This window comes from Scomber japonicus, chromosome 10 (genome assembly GCF_027409825.1).
Source record: "Scomber japonicus isolate fScoJap1 chromosome 10, fScoJap1.pri, whole genome shotgun sequence".
NCBI classification, from domain to species: Eukaryota; Metazoa; Chordata; class Actinopteri; order Scombriformes; family Scombridae; genus Scomber; species Scomber japonicus.
In genome coordinates, this window is record NC_070587.1 from 6,891,753 (window position 1) to 6,908,816 (window position 17,064).

A 17,064-nucleotide genomic window follows, 5' to 3' on the forward strand; every position below is an offset into this window, starting at 1 on the left:
GCAAGCTGCTGTCATTCCATACTGATTTCTGGCTACCATGTTTCAATGTCATTTAAGAGTTTCAAATGACCATTAGTTGTATTTTCATATCCCCAAATCCTCTAACCAGCAAAGGCATATTACTGGGTGCAGTTTAATAAGGCTTTCCTGGAAGCTGCTCCAACAGTGGCCAAAAGCTTTTCCACTGCCACGGTACAACTCGTGCTTCCATATTAATCCTTTGTTCCTGCCTCTGTGTTCATGTATCAGATGTAGTTTGCACAGATTGGACAACTGGAGAAAATTGTCCAGTTAACAAAGGCAGATGATTACATTCTCATGAGAAACCCAAATTGACAGTTCAATAGATGCTAAGGGGTGATGTCATGATTTAGTCTCTTCATTCAGGCCCACAGTGCCACCTAGAGACTTAAACAGCCCACAACATGTTCTTAAACCAGCTTGAAATGTTAATGGGATGGATCAAACGTCCCTTTTTGTTTTTTATTCTATATCACTGACGGTATAATGTGAATATTTAAGTAACAGTCAAAGTAGCCCAGCTGCAATGTTAATATGTATGGGTGTTGGGGATACTGCTTAATCATAGTAAGCCAGTAATAATGCTGTAAGCGGCCTTAATTTGTCTTGTTAAAGCTTCCTTAACAGTGTATTTGACTTCATGATTGAGTCTGGCTTAGTATTTTCTAAAATTGTATGCTTTTTTTTAAATTGAATCCTCTGTTTGGTCAAGTTCATGCAAGAGTTTAATCACTGAGAGCACTTGAGTGAATTAATTTGGCTGTGCTTCTGAATTCCTGCAGAGGGTGCCAAAGCCTACAGAATAACCTGCCTACAAAGTGACTTTGGGGTTGAATGCCTTCGAAGGTATCAAAACTGGTAGCTCTTTCCAATACACCACCAGCCTGTTTCAAGCGGTCAGCATAACTGTAAATGAGGCAGTGTTGTAACATTTTCCATGTAAGAAATTGCAGATAAACCGTTTGAAGGGTTACTTTATTTCATCAGCTGCTAGTACTTAGTTTTATTTAGTTCTAACAACACGCAGCACCTCTCAAAATGTGTTCATTGTAACAGCCCCAAGAGCTTTCCACAGAGAAATATAATGCCCTGGGCAAATTGACTGTAAAAAATCCAATCTCTTATTTTCATTCTCATTTTCAATTTGGTCCAATGGAGCCTTATGTACCAGCTTCTTCATTCCTCAGTCAGCCTCAAGGCAACAAAACTACATGTACAACCAAATGAGAAGGGAGGGAAAAGTGCAGTGCAGTGTCCCCTTTGAGATAAAACAGATTGCTTTTTTATATTAACTCAATTCATGTCCTCATTTGAAGCTCCACAATCAGAAAGCATTGTTTGCTGATAGAGTTGAGCTGTTGTACACTGCCTGCTGAGCTCAGTGTGTGTTTGCAAGATACTGTGTGTCGTTGATCCCCGGACAGGGAGCCCGCTGTGTTTGCCAGGCTGTCGTCCACTGTATCTGTGTGTGTACAGTGCAGTACATAAAATACAGCATCCGTTTCCTCATCCAGCTGTGCACATGGCTGACATTTTCACATCAGTCATCATTAATGGGATCCACCTATTGTTCTGCACATCTCTCAGGAAATATTAATATCTAGTCTTTTTATACACCCCTCTCATTCTCTCTCAATCATCCCCTCTATCTCTCTCTGTCCTCCATCCACCCACTCCCTTTTCTTTATTTGGAGACCAGCTGTTCCTGAACACCTGAACTCATCGTCTCCCTCCTCCTTTATCCTCTTCATCATTCCTCTCTTTCTTCCACCCTGTAATTTGGAAGGGGGAGAAGAACAAACATGTCCTTGAGTGGTAGAGAGAAATGTAAGGAATCCACCAGAGTAGGTCTGCCATGTTTGTTCATTTGTTACTGTTAAGTTGTGTGTGTGGTTGTGTGCATGTTCACATGTGTGTGCATGCAAATTCTGTGGTAATTTGTATTTTTTAAAGGCAATTTTGGCTCCAGTGAGTCAACTTGTTTGTCATTGTGTGCAGTGTAATTATCGGCAGGCTTCACTATAGAAATTACCACTGTGGAACAATTACCACTTTTACAAATGCACATCCAAGTGGTTTGTCATGCTGTGTGTGTGTGTGTGTGTGTGTGTGTGTGTGTGTGTGTAGGTGGCTGCAACCTACTCACTCTCCCAATTCTCTGGCAGCTCAGTCTGATCACACAGAATGGATGCAGACCTGCCTCTCACCTCCTCAGGGCTGGAAACAGCAGATAACTAAGAAATGTCTCTGCTGCACAAGTCTCTCTAAAATAGAACCACTATCAGGAGAGCTCCTACACACACACACACACTCTGTCAACCCACAGCCTCATGCCCTGTGGCATGTTTTCCTCAGAAGACAAGACATACCACAGAAAGTTTCTCAGTATTCCCACTCTTTGGCATCTCAAATCAACTGCGGTTTCTCTGGAAATCTGCTAGGATCCCATCAATCACTGGAGGATCCCGCTGCTGCCTGAACCAAGATAACATCAGTCCTTCCCGTCACGCAACACAATGCTTTTCTCATGAACTACATTGGTTTCTTATCCAAAGCACAATCTTTCTTTTCCTTTCAATTTTTGTGGACACTGATAATCTCAATCAATTTCCCCTTTGTTTGTGTATTGTGCTGATCATACTAAGTCCTTTCTGTCCTTGCAAATGTATTAGTAAAGCTTTCATTTCATGTTATAATACAAAGTCTTCTCATAGAAGCCAGTAGTTAAACCAACACAATAGATGTAGTGTAGAGGCCACATACAGTGTGTTGATGCAAGGGTCAGCCCCTAGTCTGCAAGACTGTGTTTATAGAAATTAGTGTGAGAGCAAAAGGTCACAGTAATAGTAGAAAGCTGAGCCTCTGCCTAACAAAGTTGTAAGAGACCACTACAAGGCCTGGTCTACACACACTGTCCCAGCGGGTGTGTAAAAGCTGACTTAAGGACAGGATTGGTGATTTTTATGTGTGTGTTTGTGGGTAAAAGAAAATATGTTTGACCTCACTGACTTCCTCGATACTTAAAGGGTTTTATATACACCTGTCTACTGTATGTTTATTGCTGTGCTTCTGTGCACTGTCAGCTCTAATCCCTCATCCTGTGTTTGACTTGAGAGCAGGTGGTGTAAACATGCAACGTGCCGCTCAGCCTGCCTGGCACCACAGGGCACTGCAGCACTGCCCCACAGCAGGTGTGTGTATATATGTGTGTGTGTGTGTGTGTGTGTGTAGACGAAACACTAACCATGTGTGACTGACTTTTGGGCCTTTGTAAGTTCTGTGTGTGTGTGTGTGTGTCTCTCTCTCTCTCTTTCTCTGTCTCTCTCTGTCTCCTTAGCTTGTGAGTATGAATCCCCTCCACCTGTCACAGAGGGTGGGGTGCAAAGGGAGGATGACAGGGCACAGAACAGATGCTGTCTACAAAGCCAGCCGAACTGGCTGAATTGCACAGTGTGTCTTCCCTGTGTGTACGTGTGTGTGTGTGTGTGTGTGTGTGTGTGTGTGTGTGTGTGTGTGTGTGTGTGTGTGTAGCCCATATTATTTCTATGTTGCGCCCTTGCTTGTGCGTGTGCACATTCAGACCAGAGCTTTCAAGTCATTCATACTTTGATGTTTCGGCCCTGGGCTTTCTTCAGCACAGAACAAAAGAGTGACAGAGGGAGACAGCCAGACACCAGTGTGACACCGAATGGCTGCAGAGATAGTTGACACAGTGACAGACTGAGATAGGAGGAAGTGTGTGTGTTTGTAGCACTGTGCTTCATCATTTCTCTATCTCTCACTGTCTCCCCCTATCTTTATATGTCTGTGGGAGGGCAGAGAAAAAAAAACTCCCCAAGAAATACCAAGCAGAGGTGTCAGAAACTGACCGGGACATGTATGAACTTAAGCCGCAGTCTAGTTTCAATTATAGCGTCCCTGGCCCAGATTTCTCATCACCCACAGCCCTGACAGGCCTCCTTCCTGTGTTACCCTGTAGAAATATGTTCAAGGTTTAGTGCATTAATGAAGGAGATAGTTGTGATCCTCTTAAGCATGCTCCATTTACAGTGATTGGTTGAGCTAACATTGCATTCCGTGGCATTTTACTGGGTTTCATGTCATGTTGGATTTACTGTAAACACGAGCACTTAACTGGAAAACTGTTTCTTTAAGGCTGTTGTGAGTAGAGAAGAGAAGACGAGTTGTTTAGAAGAGAATCAGAAGGTTAAAAAGTGCTTGAAGATCATTGAATCGAATGGAAAATATACACATTGAAAAAAAATCGAAAACAAAATGATCAGTTGTTGCAGTGAAAACAAGTCATGTCTGTTGTGATTTGCCTTTGCTTTATTGATTTCCTGAAGATTTGATGACTTCCAAGCTGTACCAACAAGGTGTCTTTCTTTTCAGATATACACCAGCTATACACCGGCTGATCCAGCGCACACTACTACTACTACTACTACAGTCTACAGTTAGCCAGTTAGCTGAGTTAGCCGCCGAGCTAGCAGCTGACTTAGCACCAGAAAGCTCTCAAACGTAGCGTCCATGTTTCTTTTATACAGTCTATGGGTAGAGGTGGTGACGTTGATTGACAGGTATCACTTGGTAGGGGGCGGGGTTTCAGCTGACTCAGCGGGCACTCTCATAGTGTTTGGTAGCAGAGAAAGAGGCAGATTTTTACAAAACTTTGAAGCCTAATTTCATATATTTGGCGATTTTTTTAATCATTCAAATTTGGCAGGGTGGTTAACAACACACTTTTCTGTGGTATGTCAAACTCAGAACACATATTTATTCTTACTTTACACTGACTTTAAGTGAAACAGGAAAACTTTCTGGCTTCTCACCCTCATTTCTTCCTCTCTCATCACTTGATCTATGTCCCTTTCTCCTCCTACTCCCTCCTCCAATCTAAACCATCACTCAGACTCTCACTTCATCTCTCTAATGATCTTTCTCTTTCAACCTCTTTATTGTGGGCTTGTGTTCCTCCTTCTCCCTTCTATCTCCGTTCCCCTATTACCCCTTTTTCTTTATCCCTTATTACCATTACTCCCCTATTACCCCTTCCCCCTAGCTGTACCATTCCTTATCAGAACTAAATTCCCTTAGCTTCTTGCGTTACCATGTTTTGACTCTATTGAAAAGGGTCCTTGTGCTCTACAAATCTCCGAAACTCATATATCAAACATGGAATCCAAAGAAATGACTATTTTAAGGAAAAACTAATGTTTACATGGGGATTTCTTGATATTATCGAAAGCTGCAGACAAAATCTTAAGTGGATTGTCTTGATGTATTAACAGCTACATGGAAAGCAAGGAAGAAAACTGGAATGGTTGTAGATTAGCTGATCTCATTAGGGAAACGTGATTAAGAAATGTCTCAAGAGTGGGTCGGTGCACATTTAATAACTAACTGGCCATGTTTCATTTACTGAGAAGGATGAAATGCTGTGGGTGATTGACGTGGCTGACAAAGTTGCTTCAAATGCCACAAATGGGTCACTGGAGAATTTAGTTTATGTCAATTGACTTTTTTGCTGTTTTAGACATCACTGCCTCTTTTGTTTAATTAAGGGATGTGAATATTACCCAAATTAAGGGTATCCAAAATGTACAAATGTGTACCAGGTTAGTCATTCTTAAACTGTGATGATGTATAAAGCAGTAGTTATAGTTTCATTGGTAATTTTACAGTTTGCCTTTGATTGGTAAAATTTGGAGTTTGTCTAAAACCTGTATGATGTCTCTACTTGTGTTTCTCACCCTGTTGGGACTTTTTTTGTTCAGTTTTTTGCATGTTCTTTGGAATTAACTGGTGAGATTATTTGTGAGTTGTGGATACTAGAGAGAGACCTAGTGCCCCCTGATATGCAGCCTGTGAGTGTATAGCTTCAGTGTGGTTAATCTCGTGACTCTCCTAATAAGTTTCACTATTGAATTTTGAAAACATGGTGTGCCCAAACTAGATAAAGCTGCTCAGATTCAGCAGTGTTCTACCACGTTGTACAAAATAGCTAACGGTACATGTGTTATTTGACTTTCATTCATGACACTCAACCCAGTGATGCTGTTTGTCTGTGTACATGTCTTGTCATGTGTTTGTGGTGCATGTTTGCTGCAGTTAGGGAACTCATTTAGGTTTTGCTGTTTTGCTTTTGTCTCTTACACACAATGACCTCCTCAACTCTAATGTCCCCTCCTCTCCCTCCCTCCTGGAGAAATTCCAACATGCCTTTCAACATCTTCCCTTTCTTACTTTTCCTCCTGTCTTGTCTACTTTTTTCTTTATTTTCATTTCCATGTATAATTTCTGGGCTCACTACACAGTGTTATTTTCCTATGTTTCCTTTCTGTTTCTTTCCTCACCGTCGTTTATATTTTTTCGATCTTTGCCACTCTTTCAAAGCACGCAATTATTTTAAAAAATGTGTCCTTGGACTCAGCAAACCTTCACTCTGTCAACGGGCTTTTGTTTGTGTATCTTACTTCCCTGAAGAAATATAGATAAACTTGCTATTTTTTCACTATTGTCTACTGTGCCTGTCTTGACTTGCGTGTGTGTGTCAGTCTGTCATAGCCTACCTTCAGGGATACATTTCAGACTAAGGACCAATGAATCATGGACAGCTTGTCCAATTGGGAACAAAAGCCAATTTCCCCAAAGGGTAAAATGCTGACGTTTGAATCAGTGGTTAAGGTTAGGGTTAGAGGCTGTCATGGGGTAATTTTGGTGACAAATTTCAGACTCAGGAAGAGTTGGTTTGGGGACAATTGGGACAAAAGCTGTGTCCCTAAATTAGGACACCCCTAAAGTGACTTAAGTAAACCTGCCTCTCTTTCTCTCTGTGTGTGTGTGTGTGTGTGTGTGTGTGTGTGTGTGTAGACTTAGGACCAGTTAATTGGGGAAAAGGTAGTTTTTTTGGGAGAAAATCCTATATTTGCATCCTAAAGACATTTCCTGCGTAATGTGCGTGCCAAAACAGTGTGACAGGGAGGTGAGGTTGTGTTAGCAGAAATCTTATTAACTGCTGAGCTGCTTTCAAAGCTTCCTCTTCGCTTTACCCATAGTTCTCCGTCAAAACAGAGACAAACTTCCCTCTGCTTTGTCAGGAGTCAGGAGTAAGTGGGATTAAAAAAAGAAAGAAAAACATTGCAAATGCAGACTCTGCACATTTAGCAAAAAAAAAAAAAATTCACATAATGACTTTGGATAGAGGAAATTGCAATTGTGCTGTTTTGTGAGTCTTGTGTTATTTGGGGTCTGTTGGATTCACAACTTTAGTGCCAAATTTTACCCCAAGATTCATAAAAAATGTCCTGTTCCTGCATGGAAATCCAGGCAAACCGCAGGGACCCATCTTCTGCAGTACTTGTATAGGTTTTGGTGTAACTCATAGTCAAACTGAAGCCTCCTCTCAGTTCTCTGCTCTGTGTCGGTTTGATTGATTGCGAGGCTCAGCAGAGCAGAGAGGCTGTGAACCAAGTGAAGTGAAGGTGAACATTATACTCAAGTTAACAACACCTAAGCTTGTTACTGCATTAAAATCTTCATGGTTAAAAAAAACAATAAGATTAATTTCTTAGAACACCTCTTTAACAAGCATTAAGATATGGAAGAGATATCCTCACCTATTTTGCCCACAATCTCCAATCCATCCACCACTGACATGATTTATACAACCACACTACGCTGGTTAGGCTAACGGCAAATTGTTATAAAACAAACTAAGATGAAAGCTGTCTATGTGTTGCCTTTAATATTCCTTACAACCTTTAGCTTCGTTTATAAGGTATATAAAACTGACAAATTCCTGTAAACTCAGCCACCAGATGAAATGTACCCCTTTTCCACCGAGCTGGAGCTGGTGCTGGTTCGGAGCCAGAGCCTAACTAAGCACCAGTTCTTTGCTTTTCCACCGCCAAAGCTCCAGTCCCGAGCCTCAGAACGGAGCCAGAGCAAGCACCGAGTCTAAAGCAAGAACCGATTACGTCAGCGGACTGGGGGCGGGGCTAACGTTTATTAGCCGGCTAGCGGGGCTTACGTTTATTAGCATACTAGCACGATTAACGTTTATTAGCTGACTAGCGTGGCATTTACAGAAGGTTAAAGATTTGTTGATTAAAAGTACTATTTTTATCATTTTTTGCCAGAGCTGTCGTCTTCTTCTTCTTCTTTTTCTTTTTCTTCTTTGTTTCCAGCAGGCTAGATGCCTTGCGCCATGTTGCTGCCTCTCACTGGTGGATCATGGAAGTGCTTCAAAGGCGAGCGCAGGCTACGTTATACAGTGACGTAATCGCGTGGCTCCTTGCCGGTGGAAAAGCAACAGGTTGGTAAGAGGTGCTTGGATTAGCACCAACTGAGCACTGGCTCTAGCACTAGCTCCGAACCAGCACTGGCTCCAGCTCGGTGGAAAAGGGGTAACAGTCAGCTAGTTGTGATTTAAATATTAACCAAATCTAACCATGTTCTGAATTTATTATTTTTTAAATTAATGCGTGTTTTTTTTTTGGTCATGAAAACAACTGGGGAGAGTATTGCTTAAAGAACCTGGCCAATGAGGAGCATCGATAAGAGTCATAGTACCAATAAAATCCTAACATACCCATCCCAATCTTCTGAGAAAGCGTTTAATTTTGTGTCTGAGTCCTGCTGTGCCAGAGGTTTGGTACAACATGAGGCTAACATTATGCACTAGCCTCTGGGCCTGCCGAATACAGACAGGCAGCAGAGCACAGGGTCACGCTTCTCTGGCTTCTGATAGAGAAATTGTTTTCCTGCTGTCTCTCTGTCTCATTTTCTCTTCTCATTATTGCATTTTCCATTATACAGTTTTTCTCACCCTGTCTCTCTCTCTCCCTCCCTTTTTCACATCTAGCTGTTCCAGCTGAGGTCAATACTCGCCACTCAGTTATAGCACCAGGACATCAGGAATCTCATGAATAGAAATGTATTAAACCTCCTGACATTTGGAAAGTATGTGTAAAACTGAAGTTCATTTCAATATTTTGATTGTAAAACAGAAGATGCATGCAATTTCAATTAATTTAGAAAATATACTATCTTTATATGAAGAAGACAAATATCTTAATCCCCCCATTATCTCATTTTTCTTTTCTCAGATAGAACTGTTAAATGACTCTCATAAAAGTTTTTCGTAGCAGACACATAACCCTAAATACCACTACAATGCACCAAGTGTCCTTTTATCATTCAGATAAACCCTGCATGATTATCAGAAGTAGAGTGTGGCTCTGTGCTTTGTTTAACACAATGTACAATGTTACACACACGGTTAATCATCTCTTTCAGCCACTGTCGGCCTGCCTTTTCAAATCAGCTGCTGAAGTTCAAGGTCTGGCCAGCAAGCAGTTTATTCACATGAGTCTTGTCTGGTCCAATAAAGTGTGTGTGTGTGTGTGTGTGTGTGTGTGTGTGTGTGTGTGTGTGTGTGTGTGTGTGTGTGTGTGTGTGTGTGTGTGTTGTGTACCTTCATGTCTGTACAAAACACTTGGTTCCTTGATTTAGTTTTCTACCCTTTTGCAGCACTTCCAGAGTAGATTATTCCACCAGGTCTGCCTTCACTATTTCCTCTACATTCTCCCAAAATTACTTTTCTACCCATCCTTCTCTTCCTCATTTCTTCCCTACATTGACTGTTTCCTTACTTTGTTGCTGTCTAACTCCGCTTCCCACATTTTCCCCTCTTAGCCCCCCCATCAACCATCCACCCATGTTCTTTTTTCTCTCTCTCAGCTGGTGGGCCAGCCAGGAGGCAGTGCATGCGTTCAAGTAGCGTAATCTGCTCTTTCTCCCCTTTTGCATTTCCATTTCAATCCTCCATTCACAGCTGGAACCTAGGCGCTCTGCATGCAGATGAGCCGAGTTGACTTTTTCTAGGACGCACATTCAGACAAAAGATGGGCAGGAGATGGAGAAAGAGGAGGAGGAGGAGGGTGAAGAAGAAGGAGAGAACAGCACCGGAGGTAGGAAAATGAAAGATTATGCGATGAAGCAAAGTTCCTGACAGGAAATTGTTCATCTCAACTGCATTGTCATTCAGTTGAGATGAATGGGGAAGGATGTAAACATGTTTGCAGGTCAACACTTTCCAAGCAAGAACCAAAACAGGACAAAATGACAAGAACATTGAGTCTATCAAACTATAGGTCACGGCACATTCAAAGTAAAATAAATTTGTACAAAAAAAGAACAATGCAACAAGGCTGCAATAAAACTAGGGCTGGTTGTGTGTCACACAATAGGAAACAGGAGTGTGGAGTGTATATTTTTTGTAATGCAGAGTCAGAGAACTATATGACTACATATATATATATATATATATATATATATATATATATTTAGGTACAAATACCACAAATTAACATATCTCTTAAAAAAGGAAAATGGAAAATGAAAAATATTTTAGCTGTTTCTCTGCTTTAGTGCTTAAGAAATATTTAAACATGACCTTGTGTGAATTGAAAATCTGCTTTTAATTGATGTGAGATTAAAAACAGAAGAACATACAATATTGTGAAAAGTATGGAGAACATTTTTGGCTTTGTGTTGTCTTAGTAATTCAAATCCTTAGAGGCTAGAAACCTTCAACGTGACTTCTTTTGAATAATCTGTGCTTTACAGTATTACACAAAGCTGATTTCAATCCTTGTACAACCCAGTCAATAAATCAGGATTCAGTTTAATACACTTCCTGCTCAAGTGCCTTTTGACACATTATGATCACACATAGATGATCTCTCTGTTTATCTCTGCCTGTGGTCGGGTGCTTTGTCACCCTCCATCAGATCCTGACCATGATGACAAATAACCTCAAGGTCATCACTGAGCGTGTGACCTAACAGCCGGGCCATCGAGATGACATCAGAGTTCTATGAGGCAGCGGAGGCTGACTCATATTGGACTGATGATTGCTGAATATGGAGGATTGTTTTGGGCTGACGGGTGGAACATAGAGGGTTATGGTCATATGATCTGTCAGCAGCATCCATTATATGGCGCACAGATACAAACACACTCATGGACATACACACTAATTGATGTTATTGTTGTGGCACTGGGCCCCTAATGCACTCTGCTTAAGCTCTGTACAGCCAGACACTCGAGTTTCAGTCTAACCCCATTTATGGCAAAAACCATCTGCTGCCAATTGATTAAAATAACAGATATTGATTTGAATGGGCAGGCTCAGCAGCAGAAGTAATTCACTGGTAACGAGGCAATGAGGTGTGACAAAATATGTTGACCACTTAATATTTAATCTTTAATGCCACTGTCATTGTCCACTTCCAGAATTATTATAAATATGTTTCTGAAATGTTTTGCTTTTTACCTTTGAATCACAACAAATGAAAAAGATGCTCCCTGTCGGTATGGGTGATTCAGCTAGAATTTAATGTGATTGAAATTTCTCTCCCTGACTCCCTCCCTCGCACGTGGCTGGCTCCTCTTGGTCTGCCACAGTGGTGTGATAAACGGCCTTGCTTGCTTGCTCCCACTGGCAGCCCACTGCAAAGTTGCATTAAATCTCGTCATGCCAAGAGCTCTGACCAGCCCAGCAGGCTAAGCTAGACAAACTGCGTGGCTGGTCAGAGGGGCCCACTGGCTTGTGAGTATTCCCTGTTGCTTTTATTGACCGAAACCTCTTCTCTTTCTGCTCTTCCACTTCCTTGTTTCCTCTCCCTCCATCTCCTGCCCCGAGTCCATTTGCTGCAGTCTGAAACTCAGCAGCGTCTCCCTCTTTTTCCCCTCACTCAATCACTTTCTTTTGATCCCAGCTGCACTCACGCTCTCCCCTGTCTTTCGTTCTCTCTCTACTCTTTAATACATCTAAGCAACGCTTTCTTACTTCTCTTTTCCTCCTCCTTTTACCCTAATTGACTCTCCACACCTCTGACAGCCACCCACTGCTGTCTCTCTTCCCCATCTCTTTTATTTTTGCCCCCTCCATCCCTCATTTTCCCTTCCTCCTCTCTCCTCTCCCTCCTAATGGTCTCCTGTGGATTCACAGAAAACCGTATTGATGGCAACACTTGGCCGCAGTGCGTGAGCATGTGTCACGGTTCCTCAGCCCCCACTGCACAGTCATTGTGACTGTAATGCCATAATTACCCCCCATGATGGGCAAGAGAGGGGGAGACAGAGGTACTTTCAAAGGGATGGAGGAGAGTGGACATGAGGAGTGACAAGGGGTCCAATCAGTTGGATGGACATAGACATATGAGTGAGTGAGGGAGGAGATGTTTGAGTCTGACAGAAAGAGGGTGGATGTTTGAGGATTCGTATATTGGTCAGTAGATCAATCAGATGGAGGTCTCATTGTTTGTGTGTGTGAGAGAGAGAGAGAGAGAGAGAGGCTGTCTGCAACTGTGCGTCTCAGGAGACACCCTGTCCTTGGCCCCAGTTGTCAGGAGCCACATCAGTAGAGATGTAATGGTTCAGGCTTCATTGGACACACAAAGATGGGTCTCTCACTTGGAGCACAGCGTACACACACAGGTGGAAAAACAGATATGGCAGCACTGTGGAAGAGGAGAGACAAATATAGTTGAGGACATTAAGATAATGAGCTATCAAGATATTAAGTTTATTACGATCAAAAGACTACTTCTACACTCCTTATAGGCTAAAAAAAAGCCTTAAAGCCTTAAAACCATAAATCAGTTTGTCTGTACCATCTTTCTTTGAATCTGACTTTCAGCCTATTTTAAGAAGAGAACATAGTTTGTTCTTTTACAAAACATTTCCTTTTAGATGACCTCAGTCATATCACTGTTAGTGTTTTACAAAAGCTGAACATTTAATTATTAATACAGACATCATGTTCTCATTTGGCTCCAAATGTATAATATGTTTGACCAGCTACTGATTATGCAAGCAGTTTTGAGAATGTACACACACAAGGGCTTTTAAATTTCAGGGTAACATTGCTTTGGGTCACATCAGAAAACCCACCAGGAAAGAGTAAACATGTAAATAAGAATGTGCACACACATATTACTACACGATTTAAGTCTGACAAAGGTGGTAACGCTTTCATATTCTATCTGTTGTTACCTCAGGGTGGACACAGAAAATGCAGTTCCCTGCAATTCATTCAGTAGTGAAGGATGATTAATATTCTATAAAATGGTTTATGTATTCACATTCAAAGCCTGCAGGTTTGAGTGCAGAGACGACGGCAACGTTGAGTTGGTGTAGGCACGATAAAGTCCACACAGCCAGCAGGCATGTGAGATTGTGTGTACATGTGTTTATAAGCAACAGAAAGTGCAGAGCAGAGACGTTCGACTTTGAAGGCAAAGAGCTGATTCCTAATTAATTTTCCTCAGAAAGCTACATTTACATGCATTACAGAAAAAGACGACTGAAGAAAAGCCAACTGTGGTGCAAGAGTATAAAAGAGTAAGCTGCATAAAATGAATAACAGTACAAAAACATACAAATTCATAATTTGGGTAGGAAAGTCATATTTATGGTTTTGCTCTTGCAACTCTCATTAAATTGCTCATCCTGTTTTCACAGCCTGACTAAATTTACTTAACTAGATAAGCTTTCATTTGTAGTTCTACATAAAACTGTGACCAGCAAAATATTCTGTATAAATTAAAGAAGACTAAAATAGGAAATCATAAGTAGCTCAGGTTTTTTCTACACCTGCTGATAATGATTCAATTCAAAATAATCATAACCACTCAAGTTCAATTCATTCTTATGATTTTCTGCACCTGAGTGATCGTTATCACCAATATCTGTTAATTCTATCTATTGAATGTCAGCTCACTAAATTACCAGCAAACCTTTACAGAGAAAATTGAATTTACATCGTCTTCGTCCACTGATTTTGTACAGGCTAGTGTTTACATATACTCAACTAACCGCTGTCCTAAAATGGAAATTGTGACTCATATTTATGACATTATGTGTCAGTTTAGTTACCCCCCTGCAGGACACACCATACATCTGTGGTAGCCTTACAACTAAATATATTTGCTGTTATGGATTATATACTGTACTGGATTCATAGTGTATTGAAGTGAGAAAATGTTTTGTACTGGTTTAAATGTAAGTAGTGATTTGTGAGACTAAAACAGGCAAAACACTCTGTTTATTTTCAGGGAAAAAGCAAGATAAAAGTAATTTACTGTGGATTGTGCCTGTTTTCCTCATGGGCATCACACTACAAATAATACTGAGCAAATTTGAATAGAACAAATAGTATTACAAAATGCATTTGTGTGTTACTGACAATATATTCAGGGGAGGCTTGGGAGTATCTCTGTGACATTGAATTAATGACTGACATGAGGGGATCAGACAATTTTTGTTTGAGATATTACATGAGTTGTATTTGAATGCAGGGCTTACAGCTGTGAATAAAATGTCCCAATAACCCAGTATAATCACAGTGGGTTTTGTCATAGTGTTGAAGGAGTTGTTTCATTATGTCTATGGAGCAGCTTGAGGATTTGCCTATATATTACATTATTACTACAATCCACCTCTCTTTGCTGTTCAGTCATGGCGAGACTAGTTCAAACTCAGATTAATGTTAAGCTGTAGACTACTTTAGAAAAACTCCATGTATATTTGCTGGATTACCCCTTTAAAACCATGAAAACTGAAGTGAATGAATGACATTTGCTTCCTGTTGTGTTTGACTCAGTTTTTGTAAACTGTGCTGCAAGCAGTTGACCACGCAGATGACCTTTATGATGCAGTGACCCGCTCTATAGGAGAGGCGTGTATGTGTAACGCTCATATTGTTTGGCACCATTTCCCGTAGCTTGTCCCTGTCCGTAGTGAGCGTGACAGACTCCCCTCCCACAGAGCTACTGTCAGAGTGGGTGGTATTGTGCTTGCCCTCCAGTGAGGCAGAATCCACTGTGATAGACACACAAACACAATTTAAGAAACATTTGAGGGGCCATAAATGAAGAGCTGCAGCTCATTTGATTCTGTTGTAACTAACTTTGCAAGCACTCAGGCTACCTCCTGGATAGCACACATCATTAGCCATCTACACTGTTCCACTAAGTGATACTACATCACAAATCAAGTCAAAAGTTCACAGTTTTTCAAGCCTGTCTTAAAACAATAGTGAGGTGTCCATTGAACAAACATTGAGCAGGTTTTGCACTGTAATCATTGACTTTGCACATTGACCATAAGAAGATTCCCTCCAAATGTGGTTACAATGTAGCTAAGTGATGGAGGACAAAATGCAAAAATGTATTTTCAAGGTTTATCTGAAGGTAATATGAGACTTCTGTAGTCTGAGTTAGTCAAATAAAGTGCATATCTTCCAGAGTTAGTTGTTTTCAATACAAAATGCCCTTCTGTGTGTTTTTTCCTGTACAGCTGTAGAAGATCATAAAAACAGGGAATTTGGCACTGAAAAGACTTAACTTTCAAAGATATTGATTTGATTTGACTAATCTGGTCAGCTGAAGCCTCCTTTTTAGCTTCAAATTAACTTTTGAATACATTTTTGTACAGAAGGAGGACTGTAGATTCACTTAAATTGAAAATGCATTATGAATGTTAATGATCAGCATGAGCAGGAGGAATGACTGTGGCAAGAAAAATGTGTTAATGTTCATTTAGGCACCTGTCTTGTATTAGGACAGATTTGGAAAAAATGTGAAAGTCTGCTTTAAAATGAATCACGATGACTGATTCATTTTAGTGACACATTGTTAGGTCTATTAATCATCACGGCCAATTTCCAGCCATTGTAAGTGATCTGCATTACATACACCAGTGTTGATTTCCCGGAGAATTGCTACATCATTGTGCAAATCCCGCACTGTGACAAAGAATCTTCTCTGTATCTCTTCCTGGAAAACAGCTCTATGATAGTCTGCATAGCCCGGCCAAAAAGAGAGAGGCCAAGTAAGAGAAGGAGCTAGAATGAGAGCTGGACTGGAGGGGAAAGAGGGGGTAATAAAGATATATGGAGTGATTAGAGTGGGCAGAGATGGAGGGTGCACATAGACAGAAAGACTCAAAGAGTGAAACACAGGGATGGATCAAAGAATCATGGGATGGGGGGGGTGAATGAACCTCAGCACATCTTTCATTCATTCTTCTCCACGATGCCAAGACCAGACATGTGAATTCATACCAGATCACAGCTACCTTCAATCTACCTCTACCCCCTCTTTTTTCTTTCTCCTATACTTTGCTATTGTTCCCCAGGGCTATATGTTACCCATCCCCTGACTTTGGAATTAAAGTTCTCCCCTCCTCCTCCACCTCTAATCTGTTCCCTTCATTATTCTTTCATTACACATCTCTGTTCCCTTTGTAGTGCTTCTGTGTCTCCGTTTCTCTTCATCCCCATGCTTTAGGCTGACGTGTCAAATATTCTCCTTGTCAGATAGCCTCGTTTTGGACATGTACTGGAGGCTGTGAAACACATAAAACAAGGGACTATAAAGTAAACCCAGGTGATTTATATTTTGCAAGGTGTGACAATTTGACTGTATGGACCTTAACAAGTGTCATGTAGCTGCATGATTTTATTTCTCTTGATCTAAACTGCTGACAAGTCTCTGTGTTAGTGGTTCGCTTTGTTCGCATCTTATGACGTCTATATTGTTTTAGGATCATGTTTTCATTTCCTGTGACACACATAGCCCAATCTAAGACATCACAGGCTTTCATTTCTGTGATAATTTTAGATATCCATAATTTGAAACTCTCATAAAAACCCTTATAAAATCAATATCAGCACTAATGAGCACTTACCTTTGCTTTTATATATATCAGACTTGGTTGTTCCAGAGGATTCTTGAATCAGCAGACGTATGTTGTGAGGCGAGAATGAAAGTAGCTTCTGTGCTCATAGAATAGAAAAGACAGTTAAGGACTTTTGGTTAGTTTTAAAGATATTCAGGCAAACCACTGAAGAGATAGACACACACATACACTCACACTCACCTACCATTCACCCAATTGTATGCGCATTACTGTTTGATTGTGTTGTGTTCTGTTTTCTTTTTCTTTTTTTTCTCTGTTTCTGTTATTCTT